This window comes from Lissotriton helveticus, chromosome 7, assembly GCF_964261635.1.
Source record: "Lissotriton helveticus chromosome 7, aLisHel1.1, whole genome shotgun sequence".
NCBI lineage: Eukaryota > Metazoa > Chordata > Amphibia > Caudata > Salamandridae > Lissotriton > Lissotriton helveticus.
In genome coordinates this window covers 1,102,471,828-1,102,493,334 of record NC_136068.1, presented here as the reverse complement: position 1 = coordinate 1,102,493,334, position 21,507 = coordinate 1,102,471,828, and the positions used below count along the sequence as shown (strand labels likewise).

The following is a 21,507-nucleotide window of genomic DNA, read 5'->3' as shown; positions in this document are numbered from 1 at the left end:
CAGTACTACTACACTACATATACACACCTTGCAACACGTCTTAAAACGGCTGCAACTAGGACTACCATTCACTGTTGAATCAGACATTTTAGCTCAGTAGGAGTGTTCTCACCCTTCTTTTTTTTACTTTTTACGCAACTAGCTTACTTTGTGCAAATTCACGGTGGTTCGTCTTCCTCTTCAGCTGAGTACTCTGGGACAGGTTCTCCGTCGCTCACGTCAGTTATATCAAGATCTTCAAGTTCTTCCAAAACCAGTGTCCATTCAGGAGACTTGTACTTTTTGTTTTGTCTTTTTATTCGCTCACTCCTTCTTTTGGAAGAGTCTTCTTCTTGTTCTGCTATTCGAGCACTTCTTCTTGCTTCTGCACGTTTTTCTTCCACTGTCTTTATCCTTAGTCTCAGTCTTTTTACAAACCTAGGCTCAAGGTTGTTTCTTTTCTTTAGTCTCTTAGTCGGTACTTGGACTTCACTTTCTTTTCTTATTCTCTTGTTCTCTTTATCTTGTGGTAATTCTTCTCCACTTTCTTCTTCTACTTCCCTTATCTGACTAGTTCCAGGGCTAGCATCAAATTTTTCTGCCTGGTTGCTAATCTGGCCTTGTTCAGGAATATTTCGTTTTTGGCTTTCGATTGTCTCTGTTTCTGTTCCTGTTTCTGTTTCCTGAACCCGTTTTTCTAACCCTATCTGATCCTGTTCAAGCACTTCGATCTCTTGATTTTCTTCTGCTCGAACTATTACTCTATGTCTAGTCTGTCCCTTATCCACATCAGGAGTTAGCGGAGGAGTATCAAACACTTGCTCTGTATCCTGCACGTGTTCAGTATCGGGTATTTGTTCAGTCTTACTCACTGGATCTGTATCAATCACGTGCTCTGTCCCTGTCTGACCTTCTCCTTCCTCAGTTTTGATTTGAATCTCAAGTGGCTGAGGATCTTCGCCTGTGCCTTGCTTTTCCTGACTAGTCCACTCTCTACCTTCACTAAGTCGTTCTCTTGTTCTGATAGGATCTTCGGTCAGATCAATCATCGGTATCCATTCTTCTGGCCATATGCTTGGCAGCTCGTCTTCAGCTACTCCTGGCTCAGTTTCCTGGACCTCTTCAGCAGGCTGGGTTCTTGGCAGTTCGCAGTCAACTACTCCTGGGCCAACGTCTGCTGTTCCTGCAACCTGACTGGTGCTGGGCTGCTCGTTGTCAGTTGCTACTGGTCTGACTTCTTCAGGGTCCTCTGCTGGTTGCCCTGGTTCTTCAAATCCTTTGTCTGGCAATACCTTCTGGGTGTGTCCGGCATGGATCCACTGGGGAACACCTGCGACTTTCACTGCAGTGGTTGTCACCAGGATTACTTGGCGTTTCTTTCCCCACCTTGGTGCCAGACAGCTTGATCGAGTGTGCTTCTTTATTTTGACCCAGTCTCCTGGAACCAAGTTGTGGAGAGGAGTCGTTGGATTAAGGATGCCGTCGTCTCCAATCTGGCGAGAGATAGAACGCACTTGGTCACCCAATCTTCTGCAGTATTCAAGCACCAAATCATCAGTAATACTCAACAGTTTGCTTCCTGGCACCCATGCTTGTCTCATCACTCTTCCCATAATGATTTCATGGGGACTTAGGCCTGTCTTGCGGTCTGGAACACTTCTCAGTCCCATCAGGACCAGGGGCAGGGCCTTCACCCAGTTCATGCCAGTAGCATCTGTCAGCTTTGCTAGTCTGTTTTTGATAGTTCCATTTACTTGTTCCACTATTCCAGAAGCCTCTGGGTGGTATGCACAATGGAGTTTCTGCCTTATTCCAAAGGCCTTACAGAGTTCAGCCAGTATGTCATTCTGGAAATGTCCACCCTTATCTGATTCAATAATGCATGGTATTCCGAACCTAGGTATCAGTTCTTTTAGTAAACACTTCGCTACTGTCAGTGCGTCACTTTTGGGAGTAGGGTAAGCTTCTACCCATTTCGAAAATACGCACACAATGACAAGGACATATCTCTTTCTTTCACAAAGGGGCATGGTGATGAAATCAATCTGTATTTTTATAAAGGGACCCCCTGACCTCCCAATCTTGCTCAGTTCAACCATTGTCCTTTTGCCTGGGTTCATCTGTTGACATGACAGGCACCTCTGGCAGAGGGACTCTGCTACCTTCCTGAACTTTTTGCTGTACCAAGTCTGTTGAAATACCAGAATCATGGCATCCCTACCAATGTGTGATCCTTCATGTATTAATCTTGCCATTGTGCCAAGCAAGTGTCGGGGTAACACAGGCATACCAGTTGGGCCCAAAATCACACCATCCACACGCCTCGGTCTACAGCCATCCTCCTTCCATTTTTCTCTTTCTTGCCAAGGAGCCGACTCCTGCCACTCTCTCACCTCATCCCATGTAGGCACTTCCTCAAACACCTGAAGCTGGCAGCTGGTTCCTGGCCCCCCTCGTTTTGGATTTACAATATACCGATCTTTGGCACACCATTGAGCCACTCGATCAGCATAATCGTTTCCCAGAGATACTCTGTCCATGCTCCTTTGATGAGCAGTACATTTTACCACTGCCAGTTCTTTGGGCAACTGGATGGCCTCTAAAAGGTCATGAACAACTTTTGCATTCCGAATGGGAGTACCTGAGGAAGTCATGAATTCCCTCTGCAGCCATAATTGGCCAAAGTCATGCACAACGCCATAACAGTACTGGCTGTCAGTATACACTGTTATGCGTAAGTCCTTCCCAATTTTGCAAGCCATTATCATGGCTATCAATTCGGCTACTTGTGCAGACTTGATGTTATATAGGTAACCTGCTTGTTCAATTTTTGTGAAAGACACTACTGCATAAGCAGCACTCAAGCCTCCTAATTCATGTCTTAGACAGGAACCATCCACAAATAGTTCTTTATCATGCTCAGGCAATGGTACTTCTTTTATGTCTGGGCGTGGCTTGGTACTGAACTCTGTCAGATCAATACAATCATGTTCATCATCATCCCCACCCTCCATTTCCAAGGGGTCGGGGAGTAAGGTGGCAGGGTTCAGAATACCGCACCTAACAATGCTTACATTTGCTGCACCCACAAGAATCCTCTCGTATTTAGTCAGCCGACTAGGGGTGAGATACTGTGTTTTAGTTCTGGTCAATAAGATTACCACTCCATGTGAAACATACACGGTCACAGGATGTCCCATGACAATGGACTCACTCTGTTCCAAACTTGCACAGGTAGCAGCTACTGCTTTCAGACAGCCTGGTAACCCAGCAGCTACTGGGTCCAGTGTGGCAGAGAAATAGGCCACAGGCCTCCTGGTTGTGCCATGTTCTTGAGTCAGGACTGACAATGCGCAATTATCGCGAGTGTCACAGAATAGTGCAAACTCTTTGGAATAATCTGGCATTCCCAACGCAGGGGCTGTACACAGACAGTTTTTCAATCTTGTGAAAGCCATTAGACTTTCATCGTCCCATTGTACAACATCTGGCATTCCTCTCGTGGTCATTTTTATCAAGGGCCTGGCTAAGGCTGCAAATCCCAGAATCCACTGCCTGCAGTACCCTAATACACCCAGGAACATTCTGACTTCTTTTTGAGTACGGGGCAACTGCATCTTTTGAATTATTCTCACTCTTTCTGAAGTGACTTTTCTGACACCCTTTTCTATCTGGTGTCCTAGATATTTCACTGATTTTGCACAGAACTGTAGTTTGTCAGGGGCCACTTTATGCCCTTTCTCACACAGGTGATTTAGGAGGGCAATGGTGTCAACTACACAGTCCCTGTGACTTTTAGACGCCAATAGAAGGTCGTCTATGTACTGCACTAATACAGAGTTCCCAGGTAAAATCAAAGTCTCTAGACATTTCTTCAAGATCTGATTAAAGATAGAGGGACTCTCTGTATACCCTTGAGGGACCCTGTTCCAACAATACACGTGACCCTCGAAAGCAAATGAGAAAAGAAATTTGCTGTCGGGGTGCAGGGGTATCGAAAAGAATGCATGACACAAATCAATCACAGTGAACCACTCAGCATCCCAAGGAATCTGGTACAAAATTACTGCAGGGTTTGGGACAATAGGGCAGCAAGGAACTACAATTTTGTTAACTTTTCTCAGGTCCTGCACTACCCTATATTTGCCACTAGGCTTTTTGATGCCCATAATCGGTGAGTTGCATGGGCTGCTCATCACTTCCTGTATGATGTTTCCTTCCAATAATTTTTGTATTTCCAGAGTGACACCTGCTTTCACCTCAGCATTCATTCGGTAGGGCCTAGTGTTAGGATATACTGCATTGTCTTTGATGGCTATTTGTATGGGGTCCACATCTTTCATCAACCCCACATCCTTTCCAGTGAAATCCCACACCTCTGGCTTTACGGCTTCCTGTAGTTCTTGGGGCAAGTCCTGCAGGGTCAATCTTTTAATTTCTGAGTCAGGTCTAAGCAACAATAATTTATAAATGCCGTCTTCATCTGGGGTCTGTATTTCAACACCTTTTGGTGTGCAAAAGATGGTACAGTTCATTTTGCACAGCAAATCACGTCCCAGTAAATTTACTGGACTGGTGTCACAGACGACAAATCTATGCATCTGTTTAAAATTTCCAATTGAAATCTCCATTGGTTCGGTAACAGGAGTACTAATCAATTGATTAGATACACCTACTACTTGGATATTTTCTCCCGAGAGGGGTAGGTTTGGAACGTCCACTGTTCTTACAGTAGAACGGGTAGCGCCAGTGTCCAACAGAAAGGTGACATCATTTCCGTCAACCTTTCCTTCAATATATGGTCCAGACTGGTCTACCGGCAAGGAAGCGCCAAGTACGCACTCCTCGTCCTCCCCTCTCAGGCCCCGTCAGTCCTGATCATTACAAAGGAAGGTATCATTCAGCAGATACTGCGAAGTTGCTGTATTTCTGTTCTCCCCGCTTTCCCAAACCTCTATCTCTTCATTTTCTGCCTGTCTTCCCCTGTATACCTGTTTGGGTGCTCGAGGCACCTGAACTGTTTTTACCTGGGGTTGAGTCTTTCTTGGTCTTTCTTTCTGCGTCTGTGGAATTAAATCAGGAGTTGTCTCATTAACATCGACTAATTGGGGACACTCGTTTCGCCAGTGTCCAATTTCGCCGCACTGATGGCAGGGAAATTTTTTCATAGCCTCTTCCCTGCTAAATTTGGGCCGGGGCTTTCCTCCACCCCCTCCCCCAGGACCTTTGTTCTCAGCATTTTTAACCATGTTACTCAATTGTTTTTCCTGTTGTTCTGCGAGCTTCACCTGAGCCCACATAACCTTCTCCTTAAGGGCCTTTTTCTTTTCTGCCATTTCGTCCTCGCAGTACTTAGCGTACCGCAGGACCTCATCCATTTTCTTAGTATGCCAACAGATTTTATTATCTTTTATCCACTGACAAATTTCAGGTCTTAAACCATTTACAAACCTGTAAATAAAGTGCGTCATATCTTTTAGGTCGATGTTGTCAATACCACTGTATGTTTTAAATACCTGCAATAACCTCTCATAGAAGGAGTGCACTGTCTCGTCCCTTTCCTGTGTTGTTCTATCTATTTTTGTCCAGTCAGTTTCCTTTGCGGGCACCTTTTCTTTCAAGTGCTGAATTACCTGCTCATATTTTCGCATGACATCCTTTGATGGCTCCCCTGTTTCCTTGTTTCTGGGATACTCTTCACTGGGCCAATCTATGGCTATTTTACACTGGGTCCACAAATCTACCGGAACCACAATGTCGAAAAACCCATCCAGGTCTTTCCACAGACATTTCTGTACCTTCACGAACCTCTCCACCTGCCGGTACCAGTCAACTGGTTTCTCTCGTAATTTTGGAAAATCGTTCGTGAAGGACACAATATCCTGCCTAGACCAGGGGACATGCACATATTTCCCCCCTGGAACTTCACGCATGGGGCATAACTGCTCAGGTTTTTCTACCTCTCTTAAAGCAAACTCGGGAGTCACTTGTCGGGAGCGAACCTCTTCCCTCTTTTTCGCCCACCTGCTTCTCCATTTTTCCACATCTCCCCATTTCTGCAGTACCCCCAGTAACTCTTTAATCTGCAACTTCTTCCCTGCCACATTCAGGTGTTCTATATCTTTGTCTGAGAAGTCTGCTCTGTACGGTTTCTGTAAGGGCTTGGATTTGGAGATATCTACCCCCATACTAACTGCTGTTTCGGTCAGTTTTTCATGGAGCACTCTGGTGTTCCTTGTAAAGCTTTTACATATGAACGACAATTCTTCTTCAGAGTAGGTATTCAATCGATCCAACCCCACATTTCCTGCCATTAATTCTTCTATTTCGACCCTCAGCTTGTAGAGATCTAAAGGCTTTGTTTGCGGAGTCTGCTTCTCTAATTCACGACTCCAACTCTCAATTTCATCCGGAGTTACCAGAGAGACATTCCTAGTACCTGTTGCTGTCTCTAATTTAATTTCTTTTGTATTAAAAGGGTTATACCTCTGATGTATTCCCTTTCCAGTCTGTTTGTTTGGCAATTCCAAGAATGCAACTTCAGACTCACACTCACTGGACTGATCATCTATGATGATTGGTTCCTGTCTCGGGGTTGCTATGACTGGGGTCATGACTGGAGTAATCGGATTTCCCTGACCATTTCCGTATAACGGGACCACCGGTCCAATAGTTACTGGAATAGTCAATGCCTCAGGACTGGTATTTATCTGAGAAATTTTCTGAATTATTTCTGTTCTTTGTCTAGCTAGAGCCTCTTGCTCTTTTTCCACTAGTACCCTTCTTAGAGTTGTGTCATGTAATATCTGTGGGGTCAATGGAGGAGTAAAACTCGGGGCAGTAGGATGCGTTTCACTTGGTCCTCCCCCATAATTTGGTTTCGGGAATAAAGTTCCAGTATTAAAAGACCTGCGCTCTTCCCTATATGGAGGTTGAACAAAAGGCAGTCCTGAATTCGAGGGTTTCTCTTCGCTTTCATACAAGGGTCTGGGGAAAAAAGTTTTTGTACGTGAATATTTTTCTTCCTGACTTGCGGGCACTTTGGGATATATGTCCCTTGTTTCCGTCAGTTCGGGTTTTTCAGGATAGGGCAATACTTGACCACCCCCTCCCAGTCCCAGGGACCCGTCTTCTTCCTTTAGGAAGGGGCGTCGGGGAACATCTCCTACACTGGAAGGTCGGGTTCCCTCATTGTAAGGTGGCGGACTTCTGGTACAGATGTCATCTATTAGTTCATCATCTGAATCCCCCAGGGCCCCCCAATGCTTACATTTTTCAGTACTTTTCTCACCCGCTCCAACGTTATGACATGCCGGCATCATGGGAAACAGACCCTCAACAATCATGCTCTGCCTCCACTGTTTCATCCTTTTATCCCTGGATTCCTGTTTCTGCCTGGGGTACCACTTGGTCAAACCCTTGTCCATTCGGGGTCTTTCTCTTTCAAAAGCCTCAATCTCCCATTCCTCTAATGCCTCATACTGCGTTAGTCTCGGTCTGGGATGCAGTTCATTCATTCGGGTTCTTAAATTAAATAAGATCCTACCATTGAAAGTACCATCTAACGGAAAAGCCAATACTCCGTCATCTTTTGTATACTTCACCCAATTCTCCAGCCACACACAGGTATTGTACCCTCGGTCAAACATCATGAATGAGGCGGGAGTATTGGGTGCTGGGACAAGAACACCTTCCCTAGATTTAATCGGTTTGTCCGTTTTAAAATAATTTTTCACCTTATTTACAAGGGACATTTTTCTCTTGGTTCCGTACATAATATCGTATCTGTTAGCCTTCCACTGATCCCTTTCAAACCCTAGATGCCTTGGATCAGGTCGCGTCTCTGTAGTCCGCGAGTGCCACATACGACTTCTGCGCTAACTTTGTTTACAAACTACCTCCAATCAGAATACTCTTCAGAAAATTCGTGCAACCAATGGGTGCGCGACACAAAATAAGCTCCGCCAATGGGTGCGCGGCCCCTTCGTGAGACTGTGGTAAATAAATAAATAATACCCTATTTTTGGATGAATGAATGAATAACAGATAGCTCAATAAATAAGAGTCAAGATTCGAGGTAGTAGGAGTTTCTGCAGGTTTATTACAGCATAAGGACAGGATCAGGACAACCTGCATAGGATGACCCAGCAGCTGCTGGGGCTAGGTCTGGGATGAGCGCGCTAGCATTAAATAACAAAACATTGACATTTATACATAGCGCAAACACATAGCATTACATTGCAGTAGGCGTAACAGTGGGTGGAGCAGAAGGCGTGACGTGTAACAGTCGCGAAAGATAAGGGTGAAAGTAGGTGTAACTGGGGGTTTACTTAGACATGTGATGCGAACGTAACAGAATATGTCATGGATGGGCGGAAACATAGGAGGGGGCTGCCTAAGGAGCCGGGACCTCTAACCTAATGGTGCGCGGAAACTAGCAATGACGTGTTACTAGGAGAAGCTGGGGGCTACGAACTCTGTGCTAGGAGCAGAGACTAGAGTCTGGAGGGTCGGAGCGACATGTACCTAAACCCTATCTGGTATCTAATGTTTAGGGAACATGTTGATGTAAACTAGAAGTCATGAGGGGTGAGGCTAACCTGATTCTAAGACTGGACCATGCATTATTCTACATGTAGTGCGTGAAGAATATTAAATGACCATTAAATACAATATTTCTCTAACGTGGAGACGAGAAGGCTAGACAATGACGGAAACTATTGATGCAGTTCAGTAGCTTAGGAATGCAGAAGAGGAGGACTGAACTGATAGCAGGAACTATAACATACTTTTGACAGACTCAGAGGCAGAGCCGGGGTGCACCGGGCACTGCGAGGCAGGAAGTAAGTGAAGGGTCGAGGATACAGGTGGGGGCTATATCGCTCCTCAACGAGGCTTTCAGGAGACAGGAGCTGAATCTGTGGTCCGGGCCCTTTTGAGGCCTAGAAACGGGGGCTTTATAATTGAATAACGTGCACACTTGAGAAACGTGTCAACATTACTTACATGGGCCTGATATTCGTAGTATTCACGAGGACTGGAAACTAACATACTAGAGGTGGACACAACTGTAATTGCGTCTTTAATCAGAAATGGGGAATAACATATGCATATTGATCATGCACACATAACATATGATGGATGAGGCGTAGGGACACAGAACATGGCAAAATTTACTTTTCCACATTCCCTCCTTGTCACTACGTTTCCATCAGGAAACATCAATATTCATGATACCATCTATCATTTCATACAGTACCATTTGCTCGTCTCGAATTGTCTTGGAACGGGATTTAAAACGGGGCTTGGGACTGGGAATACAAGAGGTAGCACACATGCTGCAAATCGCAGGGCCACATTGTATACAGAGGCAGCAGCTAAATATGATCGCTACTGCAATACCTAGAAAGGACAGGACTTTCCATCCCCATGCGGAAATTACATTCCAGAACCAACCGGACCATGTCCAGGTGCCTGGATCTTGGTGTAACAGATGGGCAATTTTATGGAGTCTGGTTATAGCTGAATAAACAGACGGCGCGTTATTTGGAATGAAAATACAACAACTGGATCCGAGAATTCTACAGGCCCCGCCCCTATCGGCCAGTATGACGTCAAGGACGAGACGATTCTGTAAAACGACAATTCTCATAAAGGATTGCTCTTCAGTTAAGTTACCTAGAGCGGAGGCAGTCTCATCTACTACTGCTTCAAGGGTTCTGGTTAACCTACGAATTAGCTTACTATTTATAACTGTACCTAAATAAGGGAAAATACCTTTATCTATATCAATGAATTGCTCTGCGGCGGTTTCAGTATAATCGACAATCGGGAGATTTCTCTTGTGTCTAGTGTGTACTAAGAAAGAATTCCTATGATAGTCAGGTGGAGCTAGAAAAACAGGTGGCAGTAGGAAAGCAATGTAACAGGTTCCCTCCCAATCGAGGGGCAGACGGACATATGCAGTTTGACCACAAACAAAATAAGAATGACGTGAAGCTATAAAAATAAATTTCCTACTGTCACTATACTGGATAACAGTAGTACATTCACTATGACCTATATGTACAGAACCATAACTACGGACACATAATTCGCCTTTGACTGGTAGTACTGAAATAGCGGGTGAGTCTGGAGTAGTATCAGACTGAACATTCAGTACCATGAAATTCGACGAATAATTTCCTATATTATATACTTCGTTTTCTAGATCTAAACCTGTTCTGTGGGGGAAACCTTGCTTGTCTGGGAAACATATACTGTTAAGAAAAGACATATCTGTTGAGGATGACGTTAACGTGGACCATGCTCCACACGAACCATTGTGTGAGAATGGATAAGGAAACAGTGGCAGAACTCCCTTCGGTGTCTGGAAAGGGGGGAGTCGACCACACACCCAACAATTAGTGGCATTGCTGGTCTGGTGTGAATAATGTAACATACGGATGAATGTGTTATTACGCATGGCGAGGCGGTATGAATATTCGTGAGGAGGCAGATCACTAAACGTGTGCTCTACTGTAGCATGAGCAGACATATTTACATGAGGAACTGGAAAACACAGATAGAAAGCATAGCTGGTGCAGGAAATCATTATGCTGAGAAATAATATGAAACTCAGAAAAACGATACATTGTAGTGAACTTCGACTGACTCTCTCACTATGGGGGTCTATTTTATACATGTCAGAAACAATTTAACCGTTTCACCTAGGGGAGGACTTATACAATCAAACTGGCTGACTTATTAGACCTGAGCTTTAACTTATACTCCTGTTGCGGAGTTTTCTCTAACAAGGGAGGGGTTGTAATAAAGTCTGGTGCGGGACAGTCCTTTAAAACAATGTTCTGGCAATCCTTGGAATCCTGGGAAATGTTCTTGGCAATGTCTTTGAAGACTGGCTTTGGTCCTTTGAAAAGTTTTACGTGAGAAAGGTGGACCCACCCCTTCCTGCCTTCTAACTTGACGGCAGTTCGGGTGGTCAAGAGGACCTGACGTGGCTCCTTCCAACGTGGTTCCAGCGGACTTGATCTGTCAAAATTTCGGATCATCACCAAGGATCCTGGAACGATCTCGTGCGGTGCCACCTCGGTATTGTCTGGAAATGCGGCGGCAACCTGTGAACGACATGAGTTGAGGGCAGACATCAAGGAAGCTAGGTAATCTGTCAGCATATTACATGAAACATCGGTAATACTTCGGGGTCTAGGAGTACCCCACATGTTAGGGGGGCGGCCGAATACGACCTCATACGGGGACAGACCTGATCTGGAATGTGCGACCATACGCATGTAAAACAGAGCGACTGGCAAAGCTACTAACCAGTCCACACCCTTGTCTTTACATACTTTTGCTATACGGATTTTCAGAGTCTGATTATGCCTTTCGACTAGTCCAGCTGCTTCTGGATGGCGTACACAATGGAACTTCCACTGGTACCCTAACAAAAGGGAAACATGTTTCATGAGTTCGGATGAGAATGGCTGGCCGTTATCAGAATATACGACTCTAGGGAGTCCATATCTAGGGAAGAATTCACGAACCAACTGTTTGGCAGTGGTCGCGGCTGTGTAATCTGGGACTGGATATGCTTCTGTCCATCTGGACAAAGCGCATACTACTACAAGGACATACTTGAAACCTCGACATCGCTCCATTTGAATATAATCCATCTGGAGGACCTCAAAAGGGTGGTCAGGGGGCTGGAAACCACCTTGTTCCACCGGGACACTTTTACCTGGATTAAACTGACAACATATCATACAGGTACGGACTTTCTGCTTGGCTGCAGCTCGTAAATGCTTGTTGAACCAAATGTTCTGGATACTGTCTAACATAGCTTTTTCTCCTAAATGTGCTGGACTATGTGCGGTATTGATAATGACTTGAACCATAGAATCGGGGAGAAACCATGTGGCTCTACCCTTCGTTAACCATCCTTGATCTGTCTGGACCCCTCCTTGTACAGACCATTTCTTGATTTCATCGGGGGTAGCATGTAACTGGATATCTATGACATCTTGAGTAGGGTCCTTAACTGTCATGCATGTAATCAGATCTGGAATATGTGTCTGATTAACTGGAATGTCTGGAGTCTGTGCTGTAAGCTTGGCTGTGTGGTCTGCTAAATCATTACCTTGGGAAATAATGTCAGTAACTTTCGTATGTGCTTTGCACTTCATGATAGCAATAGATGTCGGTAAATGTATGGCATCTAACAGGGCTTGAATAAGGAGACCATGCTGAATCTTGGTTCCATGAGAAGTCATAAAACCTCTCTCCTGCCAGAGCACTCCGAAGTCGTGTACAACTCCGAATGCGTAACGTGAATCTGTGTAAACATTAACTTTCAGGTTCTTGGCGTGTATACAGGCTTGTGTCAGAGCAACTAGCTCTGCTGCTTGAGCGGACAGGGTATCAATACGGTGTGTTTCAATAACTTCAGTGTCAGTAGTCACTGCATACGCGGCGACTAGTTCTCCTGTACTAGTTCTCATACATGAACCATCCACATAAAGTGTCAGGTCAGGATCTGGTAATGGAATATCTGTCAGGTCTTGTCTTGGCTTTGTCGTAATGTTAACTACTTCCACACAATCATGTGGGTCTGGATTTGAACTAACTGATGGTAACAGTGTAGCAGGATTCAGGACGTTGCAGCGTCTAATTTCTATGTGTGGCTGGAACAGTGTCAATTCATAACCTGTTAAACGTGCAATTGTCAAGTGCTGAGTTTGTGTTCGGTTTAAAAGAACTTCTACTGAATGGGGTACTTGTACTGTCAGGGAATGTCCTAAAACTATGGAATCACTTTGTCTGATAGCTAGTGCTGTGGCTGCAACTGACTTGAGGCACGCAGGCAACGCCTGGGCGACTGGATCTAATGTGCTCGAAAAATAAGCACAGGGCTTGTATTGACCTGCTTGATCTTGTGTGAGGACAGATAATGCTGTACCTTCGCGTTCTGTAACGAAAAGTGTAAAAGGCTTACTGTAGTTCGGTGTAGCTAGAACTGGAGCTTGACATAGGGCTTTCTTTAACTCGTTGAAACTAAGTGTATGGTCAGATGTCCAAGGGAGGACAGTCGATACGGCTGCCTCCTGTGTCGTTAACTGTATCAGTGGCTTGGCTAGGAATGCATACTGGGGAATCCATTGTCTACAATAGGAAGTAAGGCCGATAAAAGCACGTACCTCCTTCTGGGTTCTGGGCTGGGGAAGATTCGCTATTAACTGGATACGGTCGGGTGTCAACTGCCTACCCCTCTTGGACAGCAAGTGTCCTAAGTATACCACTTGCTGGACACAGAATTGAAGCTTCGAAGGTGACACTTTGTGCCCCATCTCGGCTAGAAAATACAGAACTGTAAGTGATGCTCGCTCGCAGTCACGTTCAGAACGGGCTGTGATCAGTAGATCATCGACATACTGGAGCAGGGCAGTGTCAGTTGGCATGTGAATGTTGTCTAGTTGTCTCTTGAGTGCTTGACTGTAAATACTAGGGCTTTCTGTGAAACCTTGAGGAGCGCGTGTAAACATATAGCTCCTTCCATTTAAACAGAATCCGAAAAGAAACTGGCTGTCTGGATGAATTGGAACACTAAAAAATGCATTCTTGAGGTCAATAACAGTGAAAAACATGGCTTCGGAATCAATGGCTGTTAACAGGGAAGAAATATCTGGGACAACTGGATACTGAGGAATAATACATTTATTAAGCTCTCGTAAATCAATCACTAATCGATATACTGGGGGTGCATTTGGATCAGTACGTTTCATGACTGGAATGATCGGAGAATTACATACATTGGAGTCAGTTTCTACAACTACTCCTTGAGCCATGAGCTCGTCAATAATTTTGGATAAGGCTGCTACAGCCTCAGGTGGCAATCTGTATTGCCTGATTCGTGGTAACACTACACCTGGTTTGAGAGTCACACGATAGGGTGTGATTTGCATGTAACCTACATCAGTTGGACCTTGCGCCCATAGATGCTGCGGAACATTAGACAATCTTGAATCAAAATCTCGTAATACATAGTGACCCTTAAAGTCACGTAGGAACAGACGTATTCCCTCTGGGGAACAGCAAATAACTGCACCTAATTCTTTCAGTGTCTTAATGCCTAATAGATTTTCTGGACATGACTTAGTAAGTAACAGGTCAGTAGTACGGGACAATGGACCTACTTCTAGAGTAACTGGCTTTGAAATCTCATTAACTATGGGTTTTCCTGAAAATCCAAGGGAAACATTTCTTGAGCCTGAGAGCGGAGCCCCTGGAACTTCAGCATGACTAATTGTGGTCCTACTTGCCCCTGTATCGATCAAGAACTTTCTGTCTTTCCCTAATACTTGGCTGTGAACATAGGGACCTTCTTGGTCTACAGGTATCTCGATGAGAGGCAAGCCTACCTCCCTCTCTAGGCTGTTTCATGAATATGACTGGTACTCTGGATACTCGGACTGTGCATACTGGTACATCTGCGATGTAACGTGCTGTGTTGCAGCAATAGGCTGCGGTACTGTAACTGTCTGTGGTGCATTCTGTGACTGAGGAATCTGTGAAACTTGTTCTTGTCTCGGCGGACGTGGTCTTTCTTTAGTCTTACCAGTAGCTATATTGTGTTTCAGAACTGCACACTCGTTTATAAAATGACCTGGCTGTTTACAATAATTGCAGTTCCCTTTAACGGGAGCCGCAGAATGACTGGCTTGATTCGGACCCCTCTTCTGACTGTCTTGAGGAATAGATTGTGCAACTAGCACTTTCATTTTCGTGTCTTTCATACGTTTTCTTTCGTGTTCTTGCTCTTCTCTGATTCTATTTTGGTGGTACTGGAGCATCTGGAGCATCTGGGACGGAGTATTTGCTTGCCAGGTGCTTTCGACTTTCAAAACTCGGTTTTTAATTTGTGGACTTGAATTCTCGACTAATTTGGTAACGAAAAGATGAGGGTATGACTCACTACTTGTCTTGAGACCACTGTTAATACTGAAACATTTCTCGAATCTAGAATAAAAATCACTAATGTCTTCATCTTGTTTCTGTTTACAGGCTGAGATTGCATCCCAGTCTTCTTTCCTAGTTGTCAATAATCTGGGTAAAACTTGAATCAATAATTCTGGTAATTCTTTACATTTATCTCCAAGACCGGTACCTGGTACTCGTGCCTTGTCTTCAGCTTCTAGAGCTGTCCAATCGATCTTTTTCTCTCCCACCTCCCATTCTTTCTCTTTTAACTTTTCGTACACCCCTGCGGGTAACAGGACCTTTAACATTTTAATGACATCTGGGTAAGTGTATTCTCCCATACGGAGCATGTCTTTTAATTCTCGATGGAACCCTGCTGGATCTTTGTCATGACAGGGAATTAACTTTTTCATCTCGAGGAGTTCCATCTTTGAAATCGGAGTGTATACAAACACTCGTTGCATTACGCCACCCGCCCCTTGGACTGGGTGGACTTCTCGTAACGGATTCTGTCTGTCTATATAGAATGGTTTACTTTCTGGGGGTGAGACATGAACAAAATGCGGGTTCAAAAACGTTCTATACTTGTGGCGCTGTTCTAGAATGACACTAATTAAATCGGTACCTAGACCCCTCCATCTGTACTGGAGTAACTCGTTCAGGATATCGTGTAACGGGCCTGGATCAGAATGTTGACCCTCATACAGGGTAATGAGGTGCTGGATCATATACATACCCACCAGTCGTTGCTCGGCTGGGGGCAGTTTCAGAAACATTTGTGCCACTATTTCGTCTGGAAAAGTGGTAGAATCAGTAATCCATCGGACTGCTGATCGGGCTAGTTCTTGTTCATGCATGGTACTTAATTCACTGTAACCGACTCGTGATTTCAGAATGTGATCGGTAGCTTGAAATACTTGTTCTAGAGAGCGAGGCTCTCGTTCTGGTGCTGGATGATGAAAAATAGACTTGGGTTCTAGACGTAAATGGCGATCTGGAAATCTGGAATTTCCTACATACGCTATTCTGGCGGGATTCTCGTCTTCCTCTTCAGGATCAGAGATACTTTCTTTCTCGGATACTTGTGCTGCTTTACGCTGTTCGTGTAACTTTACTATTTCTTTACGAATTTTCTTGTACATACTTTCCATGGCACTAATGGTCTTGTGCTTACCCTCGGCTATATTATCACTCCACCTTGTCAGGATTCTCATTTCGGCGGGGTCTTTAGACGGGTAATCTTGTTCTCTTATTAGACAATTGATCAGGAACTTTAATATCATGAGCTGAATCTCGGCTTTCCTTTGAGACATAATCTCGCCAATACTTTCTGGATCATCCCCTGTACGGATGAAACGATATATTCTGTCTAGATCTTCTTTCATATTCGGTAAGGTGACTAGATACTCGGTCACCCTTCTTACGCGTACGGAATATAAAACCATATTATATTCGCCTGGAACTGGATCATAAACACATTCGGCAAGGGCTTGCCTGATTTCTGTAACAGACTTATTACTTTTAGGAGTACGCTGTGATGCTTGAGCATGTAATTCGAGTGCTGATAAACGCTTGTGTGGCGGCGGGGTTTGAGGAGGACCTCCTCCTGCGGCCCCTAGACTAGAATCGTCGACTGACATTCTTCGTGCTTGCAGGGTCGGTAATTGTAACGTGGGCTGAACTTGTATGACAGGCTGACCCGGGGGTACCGTAACAGGTACTCCGGTGTCTGGAGAAACGGGAAGTGCCTGATTTACAGGGACTGGTGGAGCGCGAACTGGATTTGCATATTCTGGAACTGTGTCATCCAAATAGGATGAAATAAAAATATCAGCTGCGGTCGGTTTGTGACGTAGCTTGGTCGGAACTAATGGTGGCGGGAAATTACTGGATGCCTCTGGGGTCGCTTTTGGCAAACCCTCGGCAAGGAGAGGATACATACCCTTCATAAGGGCATGCCTCTGTCTGTCTGACTGTTCGGTTTTGACTTGTTCACCTATCTCGATTAATTCTCTTTCTTGGGCTCGTTCTTGGGATTCTCTACTTAACTCTGACTTTCTGACTTCCTTTTCCGTTCTTCTATGCGCTTCCTTACGCCATAACTCGATGGCATCTTTCTGTGACTGTCTGGCTTTCTTTTTCCATAATGCTTCTTCTACTCGCATGATACATTCGGCATCCCACGTACCCGATACGGGCCATCTATACTTTTCTTCTAACTGTTTGGTATACTCTACCCATAAATCTAGATACAATATGGCGCTTATGCCATGTTTCTGATACATAAAGTGACCTGGACTGTCCCTAGGCGGAACAGGAACTGCTGCTTCCAGCAGACCCTTTCTAGTTTTTAACTGACGTAACTTGGAAAAGAGCGGCATTCTAAACTTGAATCGGAACACAATACAATACACGAAAAACAATAACAATTGGAAAAACAATTCAGGCATACCACGACATTAGAAATACATTGAACAACATTATAAATAACAGTTCGAACAGAATACTACCTGAAAATACTGAAAACAGAAACAGAACAGAATTCTCGAGAACGGAACAGACTAGAGTTACTGGATGCACTGCTGTAACAGTACGGAACATACCGGTCCCATAAAGGAACACATCAAGACCCGTATCCACCTAGGTGAACACTTCGTTTGTGAGCTTGGGTACCACCAACCCACGGACCAGGAGTCAATTTAGACTGACCCTGTCTAGACACTACCCCAGCAATGGTACTCACCGGGCAGCACGGAACGGAAGGCCTCGGACGGGACTGGACTACGACGACGAACTTCGGACTTCGGACTTCAATTACGGGTGGACCTCCGGATACCTCGGACCTTGGACTCTCGGCTTGGGCTCTGGTCGGGACTCGCCGCGTTCCTCCACCGTCTCGTTCGGATGCTGGACCGCCTCCTCCGTCTCCTCCGTGGGCCTGAGGGATACTTGAGCAGAAATATCTGCCACTGCGCAGAAGAGTTCCGTCACGACTGCAGAGGGTCAGGGGGTCGGCGTGGCTTCACCGACGCGTGGGGAAAGGGCAAGTCCCTATTCGGGCGCCATTATGTGGTAAATAAATAAATAATACCCTATTTTTGGATGAATGAATGAATAACAGATAGCTCAATAAATAAGAGTCAAGATTCGAGGTAGTAGGAGTTTCTGCAGGTTTATTACAGCATAAGGACAGGATCAGGACAACCTGCATAGGATGACCCAGCAGCTGCTGGGGCTAGGTCTGGGATGAGCGCGCTAGCATTAAATAACAAAACATTGACATTTATACATAGCGCAAACACATAGCATTACATTGCAGTAGGCGTAACAGTGGGTGGAGCAGAAGGCGTGACGTGTAACAGTCGCGAAAGATAAGGGTGAAAGTAGGTGTAACTGGGGGTTTACTTAGACATGTGATGCGAACGTAACAGAATATGTCATGGATGGGCGGAAACATAGGAGGGGGCTGCCTAAGGAGCCGGGACCTCTAACCTAATGGTGCGCGGAAACTAGCAATGACGTGTTACTAGGAGAAGCTGGGGGCTACGAACTCTGTGCTAGGAGCAGAGACTAGAGTCTGGAGGGTCGGAGCGACATGTACCTAAACCCTATCTGGTATCTAATGTTTAGGGAACATGTTGATGTAAACTAGAAGTCATGAGGGGTGAGGCTAACCTGATTCTAAGACTGGACCATGCATTATTCTACATGTAGTGCGTGAAGAATATTAAATGACCATTAAATACAATATTTCTCTAACGTGGAGACGAGAAGGCTAGACAATGACGGAAACTATTGATGCAGTTCAGTAGCTTAGGAATGCAGAAGAGGAGGACTGAACTGATAGCAGGAACTATAACATACTTTTGACAGACTCAGAGGCAGAGCCGGGGTGCACCGGGCACTGCGAGGCAGGAAGTAAGTGAAGGGTCGAGGATACAGGTGGGGGCTATATCGCTCCTCAACGAGGCTTTCAGGAGACAGGAGCTGAATCTGTGGTCCGGGCCCTTTTGAGGCCTAGAAACGGGGGCTTTATAATTGAATAACGTGCACACTTGAGAAACGTGTCAACATTACTTACATGGGCCTGATATTCGTAGTATTCACGAGGACTGGAAACTAACATACTAGAGGTGGACACAACTGTAATTGCGTCTTTAATCAGAAATGGGGAATAACATATGCATATTGATCATGCACACATAACATATGATGGATGAGGCGTAGGGACACAGAACATGGCAAAATTTACTTTTCCACAAGACAGTTCCCACGCTCTGGCGCTCACCCCTCCTTTACAATTTTCAGCTCCGCTACCCGCCCGCTGCTTCTACCAATCCCAGCGCGGCACAGAGTGACGTCAGAGGTGCTTCGCGACTGACTCCCTCCCTTCACAAGGTAACGGAAACTTTCTTTCTTTTAAAGTGCTCAGTGCTTGGTTATTTTACAACAAATACACATTCGCCACAGTGCTCAAGTGTCTAGACAGAGAAAGAATTCTTTTACTGCAAGTAAACTACTTCCATTTACTTTTCACGCGCTGCGGGCAGATCTCTTCCGCCTACCCTTCACTCTAGCATCGGTGAACCTGTTATTCCCCTAAACTCATCCACTTCTTTCCGGGATATATTCCGAGTTTAAGGTTTCTCAGCGGACCCCTCTGCTTTCACGCTAGCTCCGAGGAACCTGCTACTCTTCCGATGTGACCCTTACTAGGTTACGCCACTATGGGAATTTTGCCAATGAACCCCGTTACTGTCATTTATTCACACATGTATTCAGAAAACCCTAGTTAGTGCTTCCCGGTTATCCTAACCTGCACCTAACTTTCCTCGAACCTGTGACCTCAGGACAATGGATTCTATTCACCACTTGCCCTTTCAATTCCCCGGGGAGTTCGGACAACAAGAAACAAGACGGTTGACAATTGCATGGATTAGTACATATAACAATATAAGAACAAGAATAATAACAATACAGTAATTCATGAATTGCTTTTACAAGATATTATTCGTGCGTATTCACAAGAGATTGATCAGGTCTCTTTTAGAACAGCCGCTCTTATAGCAGCATTAATATAATAGCAGCTTCCGACTTAACTAGTCTAACTAGTCCTGCCTTACTCTCAACTAGTCCCTAACCATCCTCTAGCTACCAGAAAACTGGTAGAGCGCGCGAGGCCACCCGGCCAACAGTTTTCGCCGTTTCCGACTTCAGGGCCCATATACTTTAAATCACCATATACATCGATCGGGTGACTTCACGAGCTCTATCAGGTTGGTGTGTATGTGTTCCCTGCTACCAAATTTCGGTGCACCCGACTTACCATCCACCGATGCGGGTGCCTAATGACCAAAATGAATCAGGGAGCTAGCTGTAAAAAGAAAGGCAGCCAAATACAAACCCAACCAATAACATTCAAATACTGTTTAAATGACCACGGACAACTGGAAGTTTTTAAAATGTTTATCTAAATTCAATATTTTCTTGCATGAGGTACAGTAAAATAAGGCAATCAATAACCAAGATAACGTAAATCACATAGGCAGAAAGAAATAATGACAGAGTAATCATCAAAGTACTAATAAAATGTAACGAGAAAAGATACTATATAAGTCAGTATTATCTAGACAGTGATAGACTAAGTGTGTGTGACTATAGAAGAATTTATAATGAATAACACGCTTCACTTAAGGTGAAAGGGCCTTTGAACAACCTAGGCAACGAAGTTCTAGACCATATCAGGAAATGACACACTGCTATGCAAAATATGATTTCTAACAAATGAGAAGACATAGGAATAACTTTGCAAAATTTATAAATGACTGTTCAATAGTTGCGGAAAGGCATGGAAATATAACATATGCAATGTTGACTTTATTTAAGCAAAAGTTAGAAATTCAGAAGGTGCAAGAATTTCAAGAGGTTCAGAGTGATATTTACCTAGAAAAGGTGTGGAAACCAAACCCTGGCCACGGGTCAGTTAAGGACAGGAAACCCTCAAGGAAGGATACCCCTCAAAGGACAGCAGGTGCAGAATGGACAGCCAGGATAGGACAGGATCCCCTCGGAATAGGAATCAGGACAGGACCCTCAGGACAGGACAGCAAACCCTCAGGACGGGACCCTCTTCAGGACAGGACCGGAACCCACAATTCGGAAGCAACGCCTGCGCTCCACCCGCTCTGTAGCTATCGATCAAGACCCCGATTGGGTCAGCGAACTCCCAGCTAAGTGCTTTGCCAGCACTTTAAGGTTCAGTAAAACCTTAGTCTATGGTCAAATTCGGACAGAGTGCTCCGCAGCGCTCTGTATCTTCAGTCACCTATTGAGTGCGTTGGGTCAGTGACAGGTCAGCTAAACCAGACAAGTCGGACGGTTCACTAGGTGAACCCAGGGTAGATATACAGTTTGGGGACAGTGTACCACCCCCCAATGTTGCAAAGTGTCAGAATCCCTCAATTTCGATTGGTCCTAAGGTAGGGTTTGGGTAACACACCAATCACAATACACGATTTGAAGCCTTCATTTACATATTTGGGTACCGCCTAACGG

At 44.9% G+C, this 21,507-nt stretch overlaps 1 protein-coding gene across 1 annotated transcript in view; it reads left to right on the top strand.

The window, feature by feature from the left end:
* The window catches only part of TTYH2 (tweety family member 2), a 423,103-nt gene that overhangs the window by 72,469 nt on the left and 329,127 nt on the right, over nt 1–21,507 (top strand). The gene's annotated exons all lie outside the window — the stretch shown is intronic.